Source organism: Arvicanthis niloticus, chromosome X (genome assembly GCF_011762505.2).
Source record: "Arvicanthis niloticus isolate mArvNil1 chromosome X, mArvNil1.pat.X, whole genome shotgun sequence".
Classification (NCBI taxonomy): Eukaryota; Metazoa; Chordata; class Mammalia; order Rodentia; family Muridae; genus Arvicanthis; species Arvicanthis niloticus.
In genome coordinates this window covers 92,145,385-92,171,495 of record NC_047679.1, presented here as the reverse complement: position 1 = coordinate 92,171,495, position 26,111 = coordinate 92,145,385, and the positions used below count along the sequence as shown (strand labels likewise).

The 26,111-nt window shown below is 34.9% G+C and overlaps 2 pseudogenes; one reads left to right on the top strand and one right to left on the bottom strand.

Moving 5' to 3' along the window:
• Positions 1-6,150: 6,150 nt before the first annotated feature.
• On the bottom strand, positions 6,151-8,257 carry LOC117693964 (large ribosomal subunit protein uL15m pseudogene; annotated as a pseudogene).
• A 61-nt stretch (positions 8,258-8,318) lies between these two features.
• LOC117695078 (peptidyl-prolyl cis-trans isomerase H pseudogene) lies at positions 8,319-9,570 on the top strand (annotated as a pseudogene).
• Positions 9,571-26,111: the final 16,541 nt, after the last annotated feature.

Below are 26,111 nucleotides of genomic sequence, written 5' to 3'. Positions count from 1 at the left end.
TAATATGAAATTGTAAAATTAAAGTGTTGAAAGTTTAGTGTTCTCTTGTATATGATCAGCTTCTAAATTCATAGTAAGCCTGTATTACTGGACTGTATATTGCAAAAATAGTTTTCATTTTAAAATTTGTTTTCTTCCTCTTAGCTGCTGCAGGCTGGCTTAACAAAATTATAAGAACATATTTCCCGTCTCCGAAATCAGTCAGGCACTGAATAAATCCCTGTATTGCTTGGTAGAACTGGAATTACAAACCTCTAATTCCAGTAATTGGGAATCAAAGGTTCAAAGCCGGTTTGGATGAAAATTTGTCTGAAATAAAGAAAAAAAACTAATAGTGTAGACTCTTTTAAAATAATTTTTACCTGTAGGCAGAAACTGGTAAGAATAGAATGTTTCATTTCAATGAACATTTCACTGATGTTCTAATGTAGGGGTATGCTAGGGCAGGGGGTGGGAGTGTGTGGGTCGGTAAGTGAGAGAGCACCCTTATAGAGTCAATAAATGGGGATGATATGTGGGTTTGTGGAGGGGAAATCAGGGGACAACATTTGGAATGTAAATAAATAAAATAAAAATTAAAAATAATACTTCCTCTGTTCCTAACAAAAGCATGATGGCAGATTTTTTTCCACCATTCCTGTTGAGAGTTTGGTTGATACCCTGAAGGCAAAATTTAACATGAATCTCCCTCTTCCATGATTAAATGCTCCTGAAGCAGTGGTTCTCAACCTCTGGGCTCTGAATTCTTTCAGGGTCACTTATAAGATATCATGCATATCAGATATTTACATTACAATTCTTAACAGTAGCAAAATTCCTATTATGATGTAGCAATGAAAATAATTTTGTGGTTTGAGGCCACAACAACAAGAAATATATTAAAGGGTTGCAGCCTTAGGAAGGGTGAGTGCCACTGGCCTAGAAACTTTGACTTTTGGGTTTGTCTACACTGCCCTTCCAGTGATCTCTCAATAACAGTTCCAGTTTCATAAGATTTTTACTATTCCTACAATAATTTCTGCTTGTGAAGTTTTACTTCAATATGTAGTGGTTCCCTGAATTTTTCTTTATCTCTTATAACAAAGCTGTGTAAATTTACCATGACTACATTTCCCTTGTAGAGCTAAGAAAAGCTACTGACTTTTGAGTTGTTCAGCTTTTGACTGGTTATCATGGTGAAAGGCAACTTCCAATCTCCTTTCCTGCTGGATTAAAGTTCTTTTTGATTAACTCCCTTTTTTTTCTATTAATGTTACTCAGTGATTTCCTTTCTGTTAGTGGCATTTTATATCTTGAGTTTACTTTAAGATAACTTTTTAGTGCTACTCTTCTTGAGAGACTATAAATAAAATTTAAAGGTGAACTTTCTAAGGCTTTTCAAAACTTCTTGACAACTTCAATATAACTATATGGAAAACTTGCTCAGTAATTCCTTCATTGCTAGTTGATTTGGAAAATTTTCTTCATCTGCAAAACCTAAGCTCTTCTAAAGATGCTACTGTCATGTAATATATATTGGTTAGGGGTTCATGAAAGTAGACGCATGTTGTTTTGCTATTTTTCTAATAGTCCACTATAGTTTTTATACAACAAAATGCATTACATAGGAAACATTTTCATTGCAGCCAATTCAGGTTGGTTCCATGACATTAACAAAAAAGACTATAAGAAACAGTATGGGCCCAGGACCCCTAAGACCCAGTTCTCACCCCAAAAGAGATTAACTTGTCCCAGAGGGACAAAGGGCAGGGAATAAGAGACAAAGACAGGAGATAGAAGGGAGAAAGGGGAAGGGAACAAGGGAGAGGGGAGAAAGGGGGAAGGGAGAAGGGGAAAAGTTATTTGTCCTGGAGAACAAAGGACATCCTCTGGATAGAGAAGTGACAGATATGGCCTGTAGGAAAATGGTGATTCATAAAGGCAAAATTGACAGCCCAGTCTTAGGATGAGGTGTTTAATTTCAATTCAGCATGATAATTAGGTGAGGCAAAGGGGGCTTTTTATTGCTGGCCTTCAGTAGTTTGATAGCTAGACCTTGGTGATTAGCCTTAGAAGAGGTATGAGGAGCCACATAAGGGAACACACCTTGGTGTCTAGCTTTAGGAATGTAATGTAACAGTTTTTAGCACGGCAGATGGAACCAGGAGAAGTACAAGGCCTGCCAAAATCATGCTTGTGAACTGGCTAGACTCCCTTCAAAAATCTCCTCAAACATGTCTTGTATCTTCTTCTGGGAATAATCTCCTAGTTAGATCACAGTTTTTCTATTTGTAATAATGTAATCAGAAGAGATCATGAGCAATCTTTTAATAGAACTTGTGTTCCCTGCTTTGTATTAGGTATAATTACACTACATTGTTCAAAATACCTACTACTAACAAGTCAGAAAATATATAATCCTTCCTGCATAAAACCTGCCATGTTATACTGAAACCTCATTGCAGAATTGGCTCTTATAATTCAATTTCCCCAAACTTTACAGGGTAATCATTTTGATTAATTTTGTGTTTGGGATCCATAATATTTAACCATACAGTACATCTCAGTGAAATTTTTATTATTCATTCTTCTTGTGAAAACCCAAACTAGATACAGACTGATTTTGGCATTTCTAGCTCAGAGTTACTAAACATTATCAGTAATGATTCCTAGGTTTAAGTACACTGGTATGATCTAGCTTTTACTAATGGAGTGAATTTCAGCACAGGGCAATTCACAGTTCACAGTCTTAAAAAAAATAATAGCACATTAAACATACACACAGGCACAGTTATACACCACAAATAGTTTATCATTCATGTGTGTGTATAATAACACTTGCTAATTTAAAGAAATTCATGAATTTGGATGAGAGTGGGGAAGGATGTATAAAAGAACTTGTAGAGAAAAAGGGGGAAGAGAGCTATGTGTAATTAAATTATAAACTCAAAAATAAAATAAAAATTAAAAAATATTATCAGCAATAATCTCCAAGTCCTATGTAAGCATTAGGAGTTGATTAAATAAAATCTATGATATAAAGGCAATGGAAATGAACTATATGAATACCTATGTCAAGTCATCATAGGAACATATGATTCTGGTTTTTGTTGTTGTTTTTTTCTTTAATACGACAGTAACAGGCTCAAAATGCAAAAGCGAAGCAATTAGAATGGTTTTTGAGGACTGAATACTATGTCACATTAGTGATGTTTGATTCAACCAGGGTTGTTTAGTTAAGAAGAATAAGGAACATCTTTAGAAAGGTGACTTGAAGCGTGAGGATGAGAGCTTAATTAGAGTTTCATTTGCTCATTAGATGAAACACTACTGAGTACCCGATATGAAATAGGTGCAGCATTAAGCCTTTTAAATAAAGATAGACTTATTATGTGTTTCCTAGGGAGAAAATCTGAATTTTCTGACATATTATCTGAAATGGCAAGTAAATGACTTTTGGTGTCATATAAGAAAAAAAGGGGACATTATTATCAGGGAATACAGAACAAAAAAGTGGGTGAATCTCAGAAGTCATTGAAGACCCTGCAGTTAGTCATATTTAAATGTTCAGATAGGTAGAAATGAATCCTATTCATCTTTGAAATTCTGGTGAATTCACACGTAGATATGCGCTGACTGACTCAATAAGCGGTTTTTGATTAATTAAATCTATTAAGTGGGTAATTGATTGAGATTGTTCATTCTTAAAACAAGGGGTGCCATAGGGTCAGTCTGTCTTTTCCACTTATCAGTTCCTTTACAAAGTATATAAATGGTATCTTATCTAAAGAAGTTAAAGGATAATATGGAAGGCAAAATAATTTTAATGAGCAATGTACAGATGAATGTCTGGAAAGGTAGGTAAGGACTACTGAATTTTGCATGAAGCTATCTGGATGGATCTGAGGATATGCATGTGGTTCATCAATGTTTTCTGTCTACCCTCTCCCCTCTCGAGCAATGGGAAAAGCAGGAAGAGAGGTTTTCTATATAAATTTATCATCATTCTTTAGTTCCCCCATAGCTATTAGTCTAGTTCAAATAAAACAAATCAAATCGTAGAATAGTATCAGGGAACATGAGTCAAGGATAAGCTTAGTTAAGTTTTGGTAAGTTAACTTTTTATCTGAGGAGAGGCGATACTGATGGATGAGTAGTTTAACAGTTGTTCAACATGAGCAAATACATATGAATCCATGATAGGGACACCCATATTTCTTTGAAGAAAACCGCATGATAGCATTTCCTTTTTAACATAGGTGTATATCTGTGATATGTAAGTTTTAATCCCAAACCAAGAAATTCAATTCAAAATCGTCTCTTGCCAAAATTAATAATTTATTAACAGGGGAGTTTAGAGCTGGGTCAGTTATATTGAAATTTAAAAAGTCCTAGATGCCCAAAGTCCTCTCAAGAGGACATAGATTCAGCATTTACTATAACTACAACCCTATGCTATGGGCAAATTAAAAGCAAACATGTTTCTTATTTCTAGTTATAATGAGATAGATACTAAACTCTAGTTTTTCTCTGTCTCTGTCTCTCTCTGTCTCTCTCTGTCTCTCTCTCTCTCTCTCTCTTTCTTCTCTCTCATGAGAATAACTAGACAGGAGAACTGAATATATTAAATTAGTCTCTTCCTGCATAATGGTGTTTTAGCTGACCATATAATATGGTATTCTGGTATTCTCATAATATTATCTTAACTAATAACAATGTATCATCTTAGTTTGTACAGATATATTCTATCATGCTTGGACAAGAAGAAAACACACCTCACCTAAAATTATTTCTTAGACTTTATCCCCATCATTAAGCAGTACCTGATTGTAACTAATTTACATAATGCACAGACAACAAACGACACACAGAAAATAAATTAAAGTGGGCGTCTGGATGGCATTTTTTCCCTATGTAAACCTATATTTCACACACTGAAATAGTGGAGGAGAGTCAAAGCCGAACTAGATTGTTTCCATGAATTAAGGAGAGAGAAATTAGGGAAACTGAGAAAATAAAGGGCAGATCTCTGAGAAAAGAGAGCTTCCCAAATAAAGAAATCCAGAGGGGAGGGGGGGAGGGAGGGATGGAGGGAGGGAGGGAGGGGAGCGAGAGAAAGAGAGAGAGAGAGAAGAGAGAGAGAGAGAAAGTTTGAGAATTTTTGCAAGTAGAACCGAGTTGTAAAATGTCTCCAATTATTTTATTCACTAGAGAAAAACACTTAAATTTACAGTCACTTTGATATCAGTGCCTATCATGGTTGGAGTTGGGAGTGGGGTGGATGTCAAAATGAAAAACTATATTAATAGGACAGCTTGTGTAATAAGATTTTCATAGGTTTTTGTAAAGGTCTTACTTGGCAGTAAAATCATTAAATGAACTAAACTGTATAGACAAAATGGTTATTTTTATATAAATATTGGAACAAGTCAAAGAAATTATTAAAAAAATCTTACATTACTTGTAATCTAAAAGGTTTTGTGAATGTCTATGACACTTTACTCCTAAACAACACAATACAAATTCTTCTTATATGTACATGCGATAATTACTCAGATACTCCATCCATATGGCTTGTTATGAAAAAAATACCTTTAAATTAAAAAAAATTGAAATTATGTGAAATATTTCTATTGACTACAATGGAAATGAACTAGACAATAGTAGCAACAGGAAATATATAAAATTCACAAACCTAAAAAAATGTTAAATGTACTTGTTTTTCCTCCATACCTTGTTTGCTGCCTGTGATTTAATTTCAGGTGGAAAAGGAACAAGACATCTAATCACAGTGAAGGCTGTTTATCAACCCTGAGGCTTTAAGACCCATAAGTACCCATGTTCCAACCCTTGTCTGGCTTACAACTAATCTGATTTACTGGAAGGGAATTTAAGGAGCCTTAATATTTGAGACTATACTCATCGGTAGGTGTGTATGTTTTAGAATTTTCTTATTGACCATATTGACAACCCAGCCAGGAATAAGATCAAAGAAAATCTGCCTTGGATCCTTCCAAGTGCTGAACGTTCTGAAGAGTTAGTTCATCTTTTGTGATATCGAAAAGAAAGTGGTCATTACTTCAATGGCGAGATCAAATCTTGCTTCAGGAAATTTGGCAGGGTCGGCAGGTACTCTGTTTTTCCACATCAGTAAACTGAGGCACTAGCGCCTCAGGAGGGAACATCCTTTTTAGAATGGATTGTCCTCTCAGAAGGAATGGAACGAGCTTGCACAGAATTTCTAGACTTCTTGGGTCATAAAAGGCAGTAGTAACGACACTGCCAATTTTTTTCCCAATCGAAGCAATGGCTAATTCTGAAGGCAACTGCACCTCAAATTAACTTATACTTGAAAAGTATCAGCACTGTCTTTGAATAGCTGGACTCCATAATCCCTTTCAAGTGGTTAGATTGTCATACTTCTCCCATTTACAAGATGGGTTAAGTGAATAGGTACAGTTAAATCAACTCGACTGAAATCAATGAGATACTGTAGTCTCCCAAGACTCAACAGCTGATACTGGTGCCTGAAACTATGTCCTTCATTAAGTCCATATTTTGGGATTCAGATGTAAAATGGAGTCTGCCCTCCCTCAAAGCCCAATTATGGTTGAGTTCCTCTCCACTTTTCTCCTTTATGGCCTCTGCCACATTTCTTACCTCATCTCCGATCTCTTGGTCATCTTTACTGTTTTCTGGAGTTAGGGTTGGGACTCTGGATAGCCAGGCTCACTCTCAGCAATGACAGCAGAAGGGCCAGGCTGGTTCAACAACCTTAACGCCAAGTCAGCCATGGCCCCTGGTCTTTTCAAGGATGCCCTAGAGGCAGCTTAAATGTACTTTAAAAAACTGAGCTAGTGAAGAAATTATGAAGAAAAATAGAATGTATTTTGAGGTTGATTAAAAATGAAGACCATTATCTTGGATAGAGTAGCACATGCCTATTATTCCAGCACTCAGGAAGCTGTTAAACAAGAGCCTGAGAACACAGCTGGCACAGGATACACAGAGAAACTCTCATGCTTTCTAAAAATCATATATTAAAGCTAATGAGAAACAGTAAAAGTACCCCTATGAAGTACTATACATGCCAGTATTAGAAAGGAAGTTAGATTTTTTTTTGGCTATGATACCAAATATAGACAACAGACAAATGAACTGGGTTATATGTAAAAATTCAAATTTTCTATACATCAATATTTCTAAGCCATTCATCTTATAAAAGTCTAAGATAAAAATATAAAAATCACACCTGCAGGTAAACAACCACAACAAAACCAAACAACTTGGTTACCAGTAGGTAAAGAGTTCAAATAAGTGCTTCTTCGAAGACCATGCATAAGGACATAATATGTAAATGAAAAAATGAAATACCATCCATCAGAAGGAGTGATAATGTTTTTCCCAAATGCCATAGAATAACAAAACCCCCAGTACCAGCTATGAGAACCTTCCCTTGTTGGTAAAAGCAATTCAAGCATCTGACTAAACAATGTGAACCATTGCTATTGTCCTTGAGTACTTCCTAGAAGGTGAAGACAAGTCCCCATTGTTGAAGGCAGCATACACTTTGACCATAGGACTTAGAGGATTTGACCTGGATATGAACACAAAGCCTTCTGCCCTGAAGACCAGCTTTCATTGTATCACAAATTGTTATGTAAGCTTCAAATTGGGGAAAGCAATCAATAGTCCTAGCCAACTATAACGACTATGAACCACAACAATTGTCAACACAGCAAGATTTCTTTTTACAGGCATAATACTGGCATAAGTATCTTGGCAAGAACTAAGAGCTATTAAATTGAACTTAAATCTCATTCAATAAAAGGCAAATCATGCTTGGTACTACAAAACTAGTGAAGTAGCCAGGAATAGTGATGGCATGGGTCTTTGAAGAGAACCCACTGCTTCTTCTTTATTAGAAAAACATAATAACTGTCTACTAAAACTTATGCTAATATCCACAAAGAATTGTAGCTCCCACACCTCATCAAATCAACTTTTCTTTGTTTCTGCACCTATGTCTCAGAGAAGATGAAGGAAGAGGTACTGAACGATTGTGAGACCAAGAGATCCACAAAATCTGCTGTGATATCTTGTTTTCTAGAAATGACAGAGAAACTTCACCTTCAACATTGCTGCCTAAACAAAACCCAAACAAGCGCAGTGCCAGTAGGCATGCTTCCATGCAGTGATCTGGATCTAGACAAGACATAGGTAACTGGAGAATGCTGAGAGCAGAGGGGAATAATCTTCCACCAGAGAGAAGCTCCATAGTTGCTTATCGAACTGAATACCAGTGGGGTCTTCCCTGAAATTATATACATACAGGCAACATGAAAGTGACTCAGGAACCACTTTATGCCTTTATATGTGTAAATGGAATAGTAATAATTAAAGAAACCTTGAAATTTAAAAGGTGCTAGAGTAGTCATGGAAAATGTTGGAAGTGGAGAGGAAGGGAGAAAAATGATATAATTATTTTTAATTAAAAATAAAATAGTTCAAAAAACAAAATAGTTTAAACTAGTTTAAATAAATAGAGAAGTACTGACTCAGTTTTAACATAGAAATATAGATGAACCCAGAGAATGTCATGCAAAATAGAATAAGCAAGGCATAAAGTGATACTTTGTATTATTTATATTCATAGGTGCCCAAAGCAAGCGAGTCCACAGAAACAGAAATCAGATCAGTTGTTTCTAAGAAGTATAGGTAGAAAATAAAAAGCAACCTCATAATGGGTACAAGATTTCTTTTTGTGTTCATGGGAACATTTGGAAATTTGTATTTTTGTTTGTTTGTTTTTCTACAATATGGGTGAGCTTTTCTTTATTATAAATGCTTTAACATTATTGAAATGATTAATTTTACTTTGATTTAAAGAAAAATTAAGTATAGGAAAGTGAGATGTAATTCTTAGGTACACATATAAGATAAATGACAGTTAATGACCAAACAAAACCTCTTGGGATATGTTAATAACTGTATTGTTTAAAGCAAAGCAATAGTGGTGGCAAATTATAGTCCAGTCAAGCCTGTGTTCCTCTCTGATGTCAGCATTGGCAGCCAGGAAGTTGGTGGCATGAAGATTGAGCTGTTTGCAGATGTGGTTCCTAAGGTGGAAGAAAACTTTAGGTAATTATGAACTGGAGAGTTCAGAAAGGATGGTATTTCTATAGGATACAAAGGAAGTTCCTTCCATAGGATCATAAAGGATTTTGTGATCCAGAGTGGATATTTTGGTAATGGTGATGGTTCTGGAGTTGCCTATATTTTATCAGGGTCAATTTACAGCTGAAAATGTAAACTTAGACACACAGTTCCACACATGCTTTCCATGGTAAACAACAGTGGTCCCAGGACAGATAGGTGCCAGTTCTTCATCACATATCCTAAGAATGATTGGCTGGAGAGGGAACATATATAGCCATTGATAGACTTCTACTGATTCGAAAGATCGAGAATATTCCCATGGGTTAAAATAGTAAGCCCAAAATGCCAGTGGTAATCTCACAGTATGGAGAAATGAAATCTAGACCAAGACTGAACACATCTTCTGTTGTTTTGGGTGATATTCTCGCTTGAGTATTACGGATCAGAACCATTATCCTCTTTAAATTTTGTACTGTAAATAAAGGATTAATTAATGCAAGAAATAATAACATTGTTCAAAATACATTTTAAAAGTATAGACAACTCCTTTTTTTTTTTTAGATGATAAAGGCTATACCCATCTAACAAAGTTTTTAGCCATTTAAAGAAAGTACTAGTAAATACCATCACGTAGATGAACTTAATGATATGGCTGGCAAGTTTAGGCTGTCACAACACACCATATTACATGGTCTATTTATAATAAATGTCTATCACAACATAGAAACAGAATTATTGGGAAAACTATGGGTGACTTATATAAATTGTATGACTTTCTACAGTAATGATAATACTCTGAAAGAAGATTGTAGCTTCATAATACTTTATGAATATATAAAACATACTAAACACCTTTCCATTCTGAGCTTTGAAAATTGAATTGTAGGGCTTTTGAAATATAGTAAAATTTAATAATATGTATGAAAACATTATCTGAATCATGATCCTAAGTGAATAGTAAAGAAGAACCAAAAACTCTAAATGCAATACATAAATAAAAGCAGGAGAAAGAAGAAAGTAACCCAGAATGTCTGGTAGAACAGAAAACAGGTCACAAGATGGTAGACTTGCATCAGTAGTATCAATGACCACAATAAACATAAATGGAATGACTAGTTGGGAAGCAGAGACTACCACAAAAGAGTAATTTAATAATATTTTGATTCTATGAGATTTCCTTTCAAAAAAATCTTTTCTGTTTTTTAAAACTCCTCAAAGTTCCAAAACTAAGCGATGAAGTGCTTGGTTCTAAACAGTAAATCTCTATTATCCCCACCAAGATATAGAAAACATGGAAGAATATAAGAGACTGAGAATATGATGGTGCACCACAAAGAATACAAGAGACTGGGATAGGAAGGTGTAACATAAAAATTATCTTCTGATTATTACATGGTACTTGCATTCATAACTGTGGTTATCTATATGCAACATGTACCACATAATGCTGTTAACATTTTTCCTGAGTCCTGGCTCATTTTTTGTTAACTTGACATAAATTAGAGTCAGTTGGGAAAAAGGATTCTCAATTGAGAAAACGCCCTCATAAGCTTTGCCTATAGGCAAGTCTGTAGTGTATTTTCTTTATTAGTGACTGATATGAGAAAGCCTAGATCATTGTAGATGATACCACTCCTCGGCAGGTGGTCCGGGAATATACAAGAGAGCAGACTAAGGTAGGGAAAGCAAACAGTTTCTGACCTGTTTGAGTTCCTACCCTGTCTTCCCTGGATTATGAATTATAATGTGAACCTGCAAGCTGAAATAGACCCTCTCCTCCAAGGTTGTTTTGGTCATAGTATTTTATCATAGTAATAAAAACTCTAAGATGATCATGGTTGGGAAAAGGGCATATGAAGGATCACTTACCCTGAGTGGAGTGAGTTATCATTTTCTCTTGTTATTTGGTCACCAAAAAGTTGTCCATGTTCCAGTAAACAACCTCACATTTATATTCTTTCAAATAACTCCAATTAAACCAGACAGTAGCCCACTGACTTCTTAGGAAGAAGAAATTTAGTGGGAAAGGGAGAGGCAAAGGGAGGATAATGGGGTTAAGCAACTAAAATCTATCATATGCATAGGAAAGCAGGCACATACTAAATACGACTTTTTAGCTTTTCTTTTTTTGTGTATATATGTGATTAAGCATATGTAATTGAAAATAATGCTATATAAAACAGAAACATGTCAAACAAATCCAAACAGTTCTCTGCTATCCTGCCAAGATTATCCAAGGACTATCACTTATTAGGATTTTGAGACTGTTTTGAATAATTAATGGTGGGTGACAAAAGAATTTTCACACATGCTCCTAGATATCTGACATGTTTTGGGACTGTGTTAAGCTTTCTATTAGCTTAACTCTAATATCACTTAAAGTGCCAAATTAGTAATACTGTAATGTCTCATATTGTGATAGTGATAATAGGATATGTGCCTGATGAAAAGCCAATTATCTTTCTTCCCTGGTGTAATACATTTCCATTTGCAAAAGGAACTCTTACAGAAATTTATATTTTAAATCAGTATCCTTTAGTAAATTTCTCTCCAGCATTTCCTAATCTTCACTTCACTGAAGGCTTACATGAAGTTATTGGGCCAATCTAGAGTGATATAGCACCACATTAAACTTCAGCCATGAAAACTGTTGAAGAAGATGGAAACTTTTCCAGTTTACCCACAAACAAATTTTTGAGCAGATACCTCAGTGGTCAATGTCATCCTTAAAAATGAATTGTGAAGGGGATTTCACATTACATTGCTTCTCCACAGAGTGTAAGAAATGGATTACTATTGCACGATCACATAAAAACCTACTTGAAGGCTGAGAAACTGGAACTGCCACTTTGACTTATATTTAAGCAAATGAATACTGCAGCCTCAGCCTAAACTTGACAGCCTAGGGAATCATTCCTCCCACCCCTCATTTTTGCATGAAGGGCAAAAGCAAAAGTAAAGGCAAAGTTTTACGGTGCCGTCCGTTCCTTTACATTTTTTCCATCAATAATGCAACCCACCTAATTTTTGACTCCAAGGCCATTATATCTCATTTTGCCTGTGTAAAATTTTATATCCACTATACCACATTCAAGTAAAAAATGTCAACTCTCATTAGATGATGCTTTTCTATGCCTTATAAAAGAAGCTTCTGTTAATACTATTACTATACATTCACTTTTGAAAGTATTTCTCTGATTATATCAAAGACCATATACCATAAACAATAATGGGAAAAAGAATGACAAAGAGTTCCTTATGGTAGGGAAAATATATTATTTACTTCTGTATCTTCAATGCCTGATAAGTATTTAGGAAATTTGTGTTCAATAAATGAATATACAAATTAATGTTAATATCAATAGATAGGCTAATTTGGAAGGAGGAATCCAATGGGCCCCATCTAGATGAAGAGCTACACACAATAAATGATAGCTGAGAAAGAGAATTAGTCTTCCCCTGTTGTAAGCGTTCTAATTATTTATCCAATACAAAAGGGTCAGCTCTTAAGTTGTATAAATACACTCAAACATATAATATTATATTTATATTCATTATGTATGTATTCAAAATAAAATAATAATAATAATAATAATAATAATAATAATAATAATAATAATAATAATAAAAGAAAACCCTCAATTTGAGAGAAAGTTTTTCTCTTCAGTAGTGTGTCTATTGGTGTGGTTCATCTGTATTCAGCAATATTCACGAGATTTCATTGGTGTTGCTTCTCTGATATACCTAGAGGACAATGTAAACTTTCTGTCCCTTGGGCTCTTAAAATCCTTCTGCTCTTTATTCTGCAATAATTTCTGAGCCTTAGATGCAATAGTTGTATTATAGATATATCTGTTGAACTGTATACCACATAGTCACTAGTTATTTGAATTTTGAAGGGTTGGGCATTTTAAAATTGTTCTTTATCTATTGCAAAGAAGTGGCTTTTTCGTGATAAATATGATTTATATATGTATGTGGCTATAACAATATATACTTGGAATTTATTTAGAGAATACAATGGTTTAGTAATATGGTGGTTGAAGCTTTTCCTCCAAAATCAATTACTTTACTATCCTTAGATAGGTGGCTATGTTTCCAGTATCTGCCATGATTTCCTCCATGTTGCAAGAACCTTAAGTTCAATTGGTTAGTGCCAAGATATACACGCCACTACTGTATACTTAGGGATATCATGCCATGGCAATTGCGGTTTGTACTTCAAAAGTATAAGAGCTGGGTAAGACTATTGGTTCCATGTGTACCTAGGAAACTTTCATGCTACCTTTTGGTACTATGAAAACTAGTGTTCAGGGAGGTTTTGGGGTCATAGCTAGCTCAGATAGTCAGTATCCTGTGTATAAATCCTTGTGCCTTCAGAGATAGGGAATTGTTTTCAACATCTAGAAGAGAAATAAGTACAGTAGCAGTAGTCTGTATTGCTTTTTGAGTCTTTTGGACTCCTCTGATTAACAGCTAAAAGGGGAATTCCTCATGCCTAGTGGTAGGGTTTTGAAAGATAATCCATGGTTCTTTTTTGGGAGAAACAATGCAGGTCCAGATGAGAAAATTTCACTTAAATTATGCGTGCGTGTGTGTGTGTGTACATATACATACTGATGTATATAATATGTAATTTTAGGTAAATAGTTATATGATTTCTTATGAGTTTTTCTATCTATATCTATGTGACTGTCTATATGAATGCATATATATAACCTCATAATTCAAAAAGATCAAAGATACTCTCAGAAAATAAATACGTGCATGTGTTATAATGAAACTATGCAAAAGCAAAGAAAAGCAATCATTAAAATTACTAATTATATAAACTTTGGAACTCCTGAGATTTTTTTTCATCTTCATTACAATACAGTAATCATCATTAATCTAGATAGGTTATCTGAAAAAAAATTAGTGACCACTAAAACAAATATTTTTATCTGGAATTTTCTGTCTATACGCACATATGTTTTTGAAAGAACAAATTTTAATTCTGTGTGTATGTGTGTAATATTGTTAATGTCTGGCAGTCCCATGCATAGGTGTCAGTGTTTGTAGGACATATTTTTGGCTTTACTATATGAAGGTTTTCTCTTATTGTGATGATGAACTTGGATCACTGTTAAAGTTATGAAGGGCTATAATATAATGTGTTATAATAGAACATTATATTATTGTTTTTTTCTATACAAAATTATGCACCAAATTTACCCAAAAAGATTCCAACATGTATTTCAAAATAACAACTCCTCATATTTTCTAGTTATAAAGCTGTGCATTTTTGATTATGAGAAAAAAAAAAACCCTGTAGTTCTATGAGATGGTTTAACAGCTTTCATTACCTTACAATTGGAAAAATGTAACTAACTCAAGCAGGAGAGTGTATCTGAGTATAATGAAATTTCAAACCATATTTCTCCTCAAAACACATCAGAATACTCATTAATGAAAAAGGCTGCATTGAAGAGATTATTATAAATCTTTTTTAAGTTATAAGAGGAAGCAAACCATTATTGTACCATGAAAAGTTACACATTACGTGTCAACATGGCAATAGTACTTTAGACAACCATTTGCATAAAAGTATTTTCAGCCTTGACAGAGACTCCTAGCAGTTTCAAGATCTCTATTGAATTATAAGCACACTGCTGTTCTGAAAATGTGTTTCTCTGTTATAGGTGCCACTGAAAAATAGGAGAACAAATGGCATTTGAAAGTTAAGATATCTAACAAGAAGGCTAAAACATTTTCTTGATTGATTTATTTTCCCTTATTCTTTACAATTACAAAGGCTTCTGGCTTTGAATTAGACAATATTGATCACTGAAGTGGTGCTATTCAGCTGCTTTATTTACAGGGGTGAAATGCCAAACACTATTTTCATTAATGTTCTCACGAGGCTTAGCTGTCTAAGTTACAAATGTACTCTTCATTCTTAATGTTTCCACATCATTGATTAAAACAGAAAAGTGGGCTTTTTGTGTTCCATAAATCTACATCATACATCACTCTAGCTAGAAAAACTTCATATTGTACTCGTCTAAGTTTAATATGCTTTCAAAGTAAGATGGTTTTTCATAAAATGTAATTAATTTTAAATACTTAGTAACAATGTACCAAGGATATAGACTATATGATCTTGTAAAAATTAAAGTGAATATTAATCTATTCATCATAGACAGAGTTACATCCATGAGATAAATAAGGATCAAATATATAATGTCCTAGAAAATTCAACCTTTTAAATCATGTAGTTTTAATATTTTATTTCTTTATACTTTTTCAGTATACAATAGAGATTTCTCAATTGAACTTTTATTCATTGTTTTATATATTTTGAGCTTTGCTAAATGATATATCCTCTGGTCAGACTGCTTTATGCATAACATTTTATTCTTTCTTACATTTTATTACTTTAATTGTACCATGTTAATGAGTTGTGTCTCCCTGGCATCAATATTTACTTCCTTATTTTGGGCTGCTCCCGGAATTAAGAAAAGATAAATTAATTAATGACTCTTCCTGAAAATAGGACCTATAAATTCTATAAAACTACACACAAAAAAATTACCTGAGACTTATTTTTACATGAAAAAATATAGATAAATATTTAGGGGCAATGGAAATATAATAAGTAACCTAAATGTGTGGCAATAATCATTGTGCCTAGTATAATATGTAATTTGGCCAGAATATTCAAGTGATGAAACTCTAATAGAGAAAATGAGAGAGAGTGAGGGATAACTTAAGAACTGAGAAGAAAGATTCATGAGAAATTCAATACTAAGTGTTTTAACTCAGCCTGAGTCTTTGATTCACATCTAAATCTGATATGTGTACTGTTAATTTGTTCAATTAGTAAGGATTTTTTTCAATAGCGTATCATATAGTCCCAATATATTGTGAATTTAGCATGTAACCAAGGCTGGCTGTATATCTATTTAATCTTCCCTATTTTCCTTTTTTTCATGGACTTCCTAAATTGCACAGACTAACCTTGGACTTCCTATCTAAGTCAGGCCTTGAACGGGCCACCATCCTGTATTAACTATTCTAGTAGCTGGGCTAATAGACATGTACTACTCCTGGTCTTGGCTTTAGGCCTCAACTTTTAACCTGCACATGTCATTATTTGTGAACTTAGGTCCAGTTTTGTATAATTGAGTCCTATTTTATTTTCTCTTTAATTGAGAAAAGTAGATCATGACCTTTGGAGTATTATTGAGATGTTAGGGTTAAAGTTTGCCACTGTATTATCTTGGGATTGTTCCCTCTATTTTCATCCTTTTCTTTTTGTCTTGCTGGTTTACTATGAGTTACCTGGACATATTATGTGTTCTATATTGAACTTCTCACTGGATACTATTGCTGATATTTTACCACTTTTTGTGAAGCAACAAAACTAGTCTTCCATTTGTTTACTTTATTGTCTATCACACTATAATTGTTTATTTCATCATTTATATATGCCATAAAAGATTACTCTAAGAGAAAATGTAAATTGGATCAATAACCATGATGTATATATGCATTAAAGTGCGACTTCTTCATCTTTACCTAGGACAGACTACAGTGTAATGGACCAGGCAGTCCCTGTTGAGACCAATATTCTTCCTTCTCTAACTATGTTCAGTGAATTTTTAAAATAAACTTATCCTAAATTTAAGATATTATTTTCTTGAGCATTTCCCTACATATGTTGGCTGCCACATCAGATGGTGATATAGCTTATTCTTTAGTGACATCTGTTAAAGAAACTTGTAAAAACAGGTATGTTGGTATATACATGTAATCCCAATACTCAAGAGAGTTGAGCCAGAGGAGCTTAAGTTTGAAGTCAGCTGTCTCTATAGAGCAAGTTTGAATGTAAACTGCTATACATAGTGAGGTCCTGTCACAAGCAAATGAAGGGGGAAAAGGAAAAAGAAGAAAGTCAACCCACACAGTTTAAATCATTTTATTTCTGCACATTCTGCTGTTCTTCGGTGCATGTATGCATGCTTGTGTGCCTGTGTGTGTGTGTGCGCGCACACATGTGTATGTGCCTTTGTGTGTGTGCATATGTGTGTGCGTATGCCATGGCATGTGTGTGGAGTTCGGAGAACACCTTGTGTGTGTTGGTTTTCTCTTTTAACAATGTGGGCTCCAGAGATTAGACTTAAGTTATCAAGCTTGGTGGCAAAAGTGGCTTTATTTACTGAGGTATCTTGGTGGCTGTGCTTTTTTACCCAAAGATCTCAGAATTCTGCATTTTGTTTGAATAGTTTGCTTTAAACATTCTCTGGAGATAAAAATCTGATGACAAATTCTTTTAATTTTACTTTATCTGAGAATGTCTTTAGTGGAGTTTTATTCATCCATAAAACAGAATGAAATTACATTCTTTTCATGGAAATGCATGAAAATAAAGATCTTCAAGTTAATCACATAATAAGCCACATTCAGAATAAATATCCCTTATTTCTGTCATTTCTTGATCTTTTATATCTATTAATATGTAAAATGTTCTCATGTGGCATAAAAACAGAAAGGACCCTATTAGAAGAAAGAAAAATAGTGGGAAGAGAGTACAGGGGAGGAGAAAGGGAAACAGGGAATACAAAAATGGTCAAACTACAGATTTGCATAAATTAACTGTTTTATCTGGAACTACACTGGAAGCTTCCTCTCTACTGTCTAATGTTCATAGTGACAAAAGAGATAGAATATTGTGGAATGGTATATTCTGAATTTATAATGGCCACTGTATAAGATCTTGGTCTCTCAGTAATTCTGATCACTTATATAAGATATGGTCAAGATTGAGTCTATCAGGATTCCTTCATGTAGGTTGGAAGGATTCATGAGACTTCTTGAGGTTATATTTTCAGTTAATGTTTGCCAAGGAGATGAGCTCACAAAGGCCCAGAATTCTTTGAGGATCTATAAACAGATGGTTGCTGGGGAACAGAGAAAACTTTTCTTAAGTGGTATAGCCACTGATAAATAGCCTTATCCAGGCTTGAAGTGAAAAGTTATGGTTTTTTTGGAAAGTCAGTTGTATTGGTTGGTGTTTTGTTAAAGCAGACACGTGGAGAAGTGGTTTCCTAAAGTGGACACAAGCACAAAGATGTTTTGCTAAAGCAAACACATGAAAGGAAACATGATTTTAAGAAGAACCCAACAAACAGTAGAAGATACTAGATGGTATTAATATGCCTTGCCATTCCTTAATGGTCAATGTTTGTCATGACTTCATTGAAAGAAATGCACAAAAAACTTCTGATGGTGTTCTGACAGCTTCTCCCTGCAGAGTAATGTCAGCTGACACAGTGAAGTTTTGCTAAGACAAATGCACATGATATTTTGTGAGGCAAGACCCATAGAGGCACATGGTGTTTAAAGAGAGTATAAATAGTACTCAATAAACATGAAGGCAGGCTTAAATAACTAGCTTTGCAATACTTCCTTGGTCTCCCATTTTGGTCTTCTCTGAGAATTTCTCCTGGTCTCCCAGCTGGTCTTTGTTTCTCCTGCTGACTCCTGCTGATCTGGCTGACACCTGACTGTTTCTGCTAGTTAGTGCCACCAATGCTGACTCATGTTTGCTATCCTGACTCTACTAAACTAGACGGCTGGTATATATCTGACAACACAGATTAGATTTACTCCAAAAAATCCCTATATCTAAACAGCTCCACTTCCCCGTATCCTAGTAACCTTTTTTTTTTTTTTGACTACCTCTAGTGGGTAATAGGCTAAAAGAGAGGTTATACATTTAAAACCCCTTAATATAAATAAAAATTTAAAAATTTAAGCGTACACAAGCTTCTTTAAGTAACTGTAATAAAATGTATTGTTGCATATATACAATAACTGAACATAGAAAGAGGGCTAATAATTAGGAAGAAAAAAGAATAAAAGCAATTGGGACTGTGTGAGAGAGGGAAATGGGAAGTGAACATGATTAAAAAACATTGATATACATGCTTGAAAATGTCACAATAAAACATGATAGTTACTGTATATAATTAATATGTAATAATAAAAAGATAAAAACTGAAAAAAACACAAAATAATGTGTGTAAGATTTATTCAGACAAAAAATACAAATAAATTTTAAGAAGCTCATTGTTGAAATAAAATGAGTGAGATGAAAGATCTCCCATGCTCATGGATCGGTTGGATTAAGATAGTGAAAATGGCCATCGTAAAGCAATCAACAAATTCAATGAGAGCCTCCTCAAAGTTCCAACACAATTTTTTGCAGACCTTGAATGGACAATACTAAATTTCATATGGTAAAACAAAAAATCCAGGATAATTAAAGCAATCCTGTGTAGTAAAAGAACTTCTAGAGGTATCACCATCCCTGATCTCAAACTATACTACAGAGGATTAATAATAAATGCTGCACAGCATCGGCATAAAAACTAATAGGTTGAAAAAAAAATCAAATCAAGAACAGAGTTGTAAGTCCACAATACCCATGGATAACTGATTCTTTTTTTTTTTTTTTCACAAAGAAGCCAGAATTACATAATGGAAACAAATGATGCTGGTCTAACTGGGTGTCAGCATATAGAAGAAAGCAAATAGATCCTTTTCTACAGCCTACATCCCATGTGGGGGGAACTGACTAGTGTGGAACACTATGTAGCTGAAACAAACAAAAACATGGAAACATTTTGTATGAATTTACTTCTAAGATGTATTTCATAGTGAAAAGTGATATTTATGAGAGGGTAACATATACTAGTGTTTCAAATACCCAATTATTTTATGGGATTTCATGTTTATATTCTCATATGTGCATCAATTTTCCAAAAGAAACAAATGAGACTTATACCAACCTCTAAAAAATAGAACTAAATTCATGCTAGGGAACAGAAAAGAAAGTTTCTTTATTTTTAATTTCCTATTGTTTTCATTTCTTTTGGACTTTGTATTATAAGCTTATGACATCTATATTAAAATCATTATAATTTAATTTTAAAAGAGAAAAATAGTAACAGAAGTTTTTAACAAAGTTTGTGAAGGTTAACACTTAATTTAGACATCAGTACTCCAATGTTTCCATCTTACAGTATACCCAAAGCCACAAAGCTCCCTCTTCCCATTTTCTGGAATTACCTTGTCTTTCAGTTTCCATGTGGAGACAAAATGGGATATCTTTAAGCACTACAACAAAATGTTTAAAAATGATTGAAACTTATTACAAATAATACACAATTTCAAATTTTATCTAAAATCTACATTGAAAAAAGTCTTTGCTTTACAATAGATAGGAAGGAATCATAGACCTTTAATTTAGAATTAATAATTCATTTTTTTTAGATTGGAAACCTATCATTAATGCAGAGGGTGGGATTGAAAGCATTCCAGGAGAACTTTCTACCTCAGTTAGAATTCCCTTTGGGAAGCAGATAAGAAATTGTATAAAGTAGAACAAGACTTTTATATGTAGTATCCTTCCTTCCAAATTCATTATCATGTCATTAAGAAGAATCAGCTCTTATATTTCAACTCTTTTTTTTTCAGAAATGTAATTTAATTTGCATTCTAAATTGTTTGGTGGTGTGCAATCTGGGTTTCATTTAACCATAGAAAAGGTAATTATATGAGGCTTTAAAAGGTTTGGTTTGGGTTGTGAGCCTAGCTTTTAAAGTCTGAGCCATTGTTTGATCATGCTCTACTTCACATACAAATAACAGAAATTGAACTTTTATTTTATTTTATTTTATTTTATTTTATTTGAGGTGGGGGTATAGGTCACAAAGATAAGGTCATACCTGAGTACTAGGAAATGAGTGTGAGTAGGGTGCATGATATGAAATTCCCAACAATCAATGAATTGTATGATGTTACAAAAGGTGTGGTTTTATTTTTAGGTTTGGAAATAGTCTGCTATATAACATGGCATGCCTCTAAATTAGTAAATTTCCAAATGTGAAAGTTTTCTATGCTAGGTCAATAACACCAATGCCTTTAAGACATATGCTTAGCATGATCTTAACTAAATAAGATATCACATGTGAATGATTTCAGATTTCCTGAGGTTTGAACAATGCAAAGTAAGATGATTTGACTCACAAAAGGCATTAAGCCAGGGTCAGACTATAAGGAATCATGTCTGCTAAATGCAAGTTTAGGAGCTTGCTTAACTGCTTGGTACAAATGAACTAGTGTATTTGAAAGCTCAAGTCAGCCACTTGCCTATTAATAATTTAGTGTTAACTTCCTAATAAGTAATTAGGATGCATTATTTTAGCTAAGTCCAAGTGTTTTTCTATTTTTAACCTTAGTGGTGCCTTCTTTTAATTTCTTTAATGTTTAGCAATCATTTTGTTTACTAAGGAAAAACAAAAAATTCTTATCCAAAATGGCCACCTTCTAAAAATAGCTTGTACTTTTTAATGTGTTTCGCTCTCAAATGCTTCCCTTGGTAGTCTGAGCAAACTTTTCATTTGTATTCTGCAGGTTTAATTTTGGCAATGTTGCTTTTCTTCCTCCCTTAAAAACTCATCAAGAATTTTCACACATACACATGCTGAGGTTGAGGCATTTCACATCACCTACCACCATATATCTTAATCCTGCAACTGATACTTTTCTTTCTTTCTTTCTTTCTTTCTTTCTTTCTTTCTTTCTTTCTTTCTTTCTTTCTTTCTTTCTTATATGTGAGTACACTGTAGCTGTCTTCAGACACACCAGAAGAGGGCATCGGATCCCATTACAAATTGTTGTGAGCCACCGTGTGGTTGCTGAGAATTGAACTCAGGACCTCTGGAAAAGCAATCAGTGCTCTTAACCTCTGAGCTACCTCTCCAGTCCCAGATACTTTTATTTTCAATTGAACCATTCATATATCAAACAACACCATATTAAAACATAATAAATACAAACATTCTTCAACACAACTGCATATACTCTTATTCTTCTCAATAACCATGATACCATAATTAAAGCAGTATGCTGGGTGCAAAATATATCTAATATAAAATTACCATATAAATAACAAATTGAATGAACTATAAATTTCCTGATTTAAAAGCTCATAAAATGCTAGCCATTTCCCCTTAAATTTTCACTCATTTTATTTCATCAAGATATATTAAGATATAAGATAATAACTGTATGGTATTGGTACAGAAACAGATTGACCAATGGAATTGAACTGAAGACTCAGAAATAAACCCACATGTGACTTTTGATAATGAAGCCAAATCCATACAATGAAAAAAAGAAAGCATCTTGAACAAATGGTGCTAGTCTAACTAGGTGTCTACACATAGAAGACTGCAAAACGATCCATATTAATCACTCTGCACAAAACTCTAACTGGTTCAAAAACCTCAACATAAAACCAGATACACTAAATGTAATAGAAGTGAAAGAACAAAATACCTTTGAAGTCATTTGTAGAGGAGACAACATCCAGAAGAGGTGATCAATAGCTGAGGCATAAGGTTAAAAATTAATAAATGAGGCCCCACAAAACTGAAAAGTTTCCAAAGTGCAAAGGACACTGTCAACAGGACAAAACAGCAGCCTAGAGCTTGGGGAAAAAAAATCTTCACTAACCCTAAGTGCAGCAGATGGCTAATAGCCAAAATATATAAAGAAATTAAGAAGTTAGACTCCAACAAAACAAATAACCCAATCAAAAAATGGAGTACAGAGTTAAACAGAGAAATGTCCAAAAGCTTGAAATACCCAAGATACAACTCACAGACTACATGAAGCTCATGAAGAAGGAAGATCAAAGTGTGGGTGCTTTGGCCCTTCTTAGAAGGAGTATCAAAATGCTCACAGGAGCAAATATGGAGACATAGTGTGGAACAGAAACTGAAGGAGAGGCCTTCTGGAGACTGCCCCACCTGGGTATCTATCCCATGTGCAGACACCAAAGGCAGACACTGTTGTGGATGCCAGGAAGTGCATGCTGACAAGAGCCTGTTATAGCTGTCTCCTGAGAGGTCTGCCAGAGTCTTTCATATTCAGAGGTGGATGCTCACAGCCAACCATTTAACTGATCAAGGGTTTCCCAATGGAGAAGTTAGAGAAAAGACTGAAGGAGCAGAAAGGTTTTGTGACCCCATGGGGAGAGCAACAATACCAACCAACCAGAGCTCCCAGGGACTAAACCACCAGCCTGGGAGCACATAGCAGGGACCCATGGCTCCAGCTGTATATGTAGGTGGGAGGAGGTCCTTGGTCATATGAAGGCAGTGTGAGAGAATTTGAGGGCAGGGAAGTGTGAGTTGTTGGGTGGTTGGGGGCACACCCTCGAAGAAGCCAGAAGAGGGGGGATCAGATAGGGGGCTTCTGGGTGATGGAATGGAGAAAGGGGATAACATCTGAAATGTAAATAAATAAAATATCCAATAAAAAAGAAATGTCAGCAGAAGAATGAATGGCCAAGAAACGCTGAAAGTGCTTAGTCATTATGGAACCAAAACAAAATGAGCCTGAGATTCTATTTTACACCCATCAGAATAGCTAAGATAAAAAACTCAAGTGACAGCACATATTGACAAGGATGTGGAGAAAGGGGAACACTCCTCCATTTCTAGTGGGATTGCAAACTTGTACTACCACTCTGGAAATCAATCTGATGGTTTCTCAGATAATTGGAAATAGTTCTACCTGAAGACCCAGCTATACAGCTACTGGACATACACCCAAAAGGTGCCCCACTATACCACAAGGATACATAGTGGGGCTATGTTCATAGTTGTTTTAGACATAATTGCTAGAAGCTGGAAGCAACTCAGATGTCCCTCAAATAAAAAATAGATAAAGAAAATGTGGTTCATTTACACAATGGAATACTATTCAGCCATTAAAAATACGGGCATCATAAATTTTGCAGGCAAATGGATGGAGCTTGAAAATATCATCCTGAGTGAGGTAACCCAGACTCAAAAGAATATAAATAATATATACTCAATGATAAGTGGATGTTAGCTATAAAATACAAAATAACCATGATAAACCCCACTGACCCAAAGAAGTTAAACAAGAAAAAAGGCCCAAGCAAGGATGCTTGAATCACACTTAGCAGAGGGAGGGAGGAAAGTATGTGGGAGAAGGGAGGGTGAGGGGAATTGGGGGCAGGATCAAGTATGGGAAGAAACAGGAAAGAGACCCAGAGGGCAAAGAGAATGAATGGAAATCTGCAACTGTCAGTACTTTAGATGTGGGAGGAAGCTTTAGGGGTTCTAACAGATATGAGAAAGGAAAGGCTCCCAGCAGTTAATGTGTGTGACCTTAGCCAAGATATTTAAGTGGGGACATGGAACCTGAAGAGGTAACCTTCTGTAGCCTGGCAAGACCCTGAGTGCAGAAATAAGAACACCAACCTACCCACAAAACTTTTGACCCAAAATTTGACCTGTCTAAAAGAAATGCAGGGACAAAAATAGAGCACAGACTAAAGGTGTGGTCAACTAATAAGCAGCCCAACTTGAGACCCACCCCATGTCACTGACATTATTGGTACTCTGTTATGCTTGCAGACATGAGCCTAGCAGAACTGTCCTCAGAGAGGCTCTACTCAGCATCCGACTAAAACAGATGCAGATACCCAGTCAAACATTGGATGAAGGTTGGAGACTCATGGAAGAGTTGGGGAAGAATTGACCCTGAAGGAGATGAGAACCCCACAAGAGGACCAACAGAGTCAACTAACTTGGAGCTCTGGGAGCTCTCAGAGACTGACCCACCAACCAAAGAACACATAAAGACTTGAAGGAAGCCACCAACACATAGTAGATATGCAGCTCAATCTTCATGTGGATCTCCCAACACCTGGAACAGAAACCTCTAAAGCTCTAGCCTGAATGTAGCATCAATTCCCCAACAGGGCTGCCTTGTCTGGAGTAAATGAGAGAGGATATGCCTACCCTGGCAGAGACTTGATCCTCCAGGGTGGAGGGTTACATGCGGGTGGGTGCCCACCCTCTCAGTGAAGAAGGGGCTAGGGTATAGAGGGAAGGTCTCTGGTGGGGGAGACCAGGAGTAAATAATTTTTTAAAAAGATTAACTTAAAAGATAGCTACTACACAGCTACTCAGTCTGAAATGGGGATAAATATAGAAAAACCTTCGGATTTTTATGCTTTTGTCCTTGTTCACATTGTGGCATCTTAAGGAACATTGCAAAGGAATGAGTACTGAAGAGCCACTATTCAAAGATAACCCCTGCTTTTGAGCCTAGATGTAGCCAGCACTTCAGGATAAAAGTTACTTTCCAAAGTGAAGTCAAAGAATTAAAAAAAAAGAAAAAAATCCCTCATAACCACACTTAAAACTCTTAAATACACTGTGTAAGCCTTCAAGTGCCCTCACAGTTTCTTGGTATCTCCAAGTATTTGGAAAAATCCATATTATCCCCTAATCCTCTCAAATGATGCAAAATTCATTGACATCATTCAAAAAGCAATTTCAAGCTGACAAATCTCACTGCCCTTATATTTGCAGTCTGAATAATATAAAATCTAAATGACTTGGGCATTCATTAATGTTTATGCCCATGGTTTTCTAACAAATACACTTGAGGAGCCAGTGGTTAGTAGGTTCCCAACAAACCATTACCCTATTAGTGAAATCCAAATTTGAAAATTAAAAAAAAGAGAGAGTTGCATGTAATTTTCTGAGTCCTGGTCAGTGAAAAGGCAGAATACTACAGTTGTAAAGTGGGGGGAGGGTTGTATCTAGATATCCTAATATCGAGTTAATTTTTACTGCTTAAACATTTTGCAATTGAGCACTCATCTTTCTGATCTGTTAAACAGGAATAATAAAATTGGAAACTATTTCATAGAACTTCTGTGAAGGTTAATTGTAGTAATACTTTTCAAGTAATAGGAACCATGTTTGGCATATAGCAATCCTACAAATAAAGACCGTTTAGAATTACCTGTTTGGAATAAACTTCTTTTAGTTCAGAATGGTTTTCCCTAGAGTCACATAAAGTTCTAACATGTG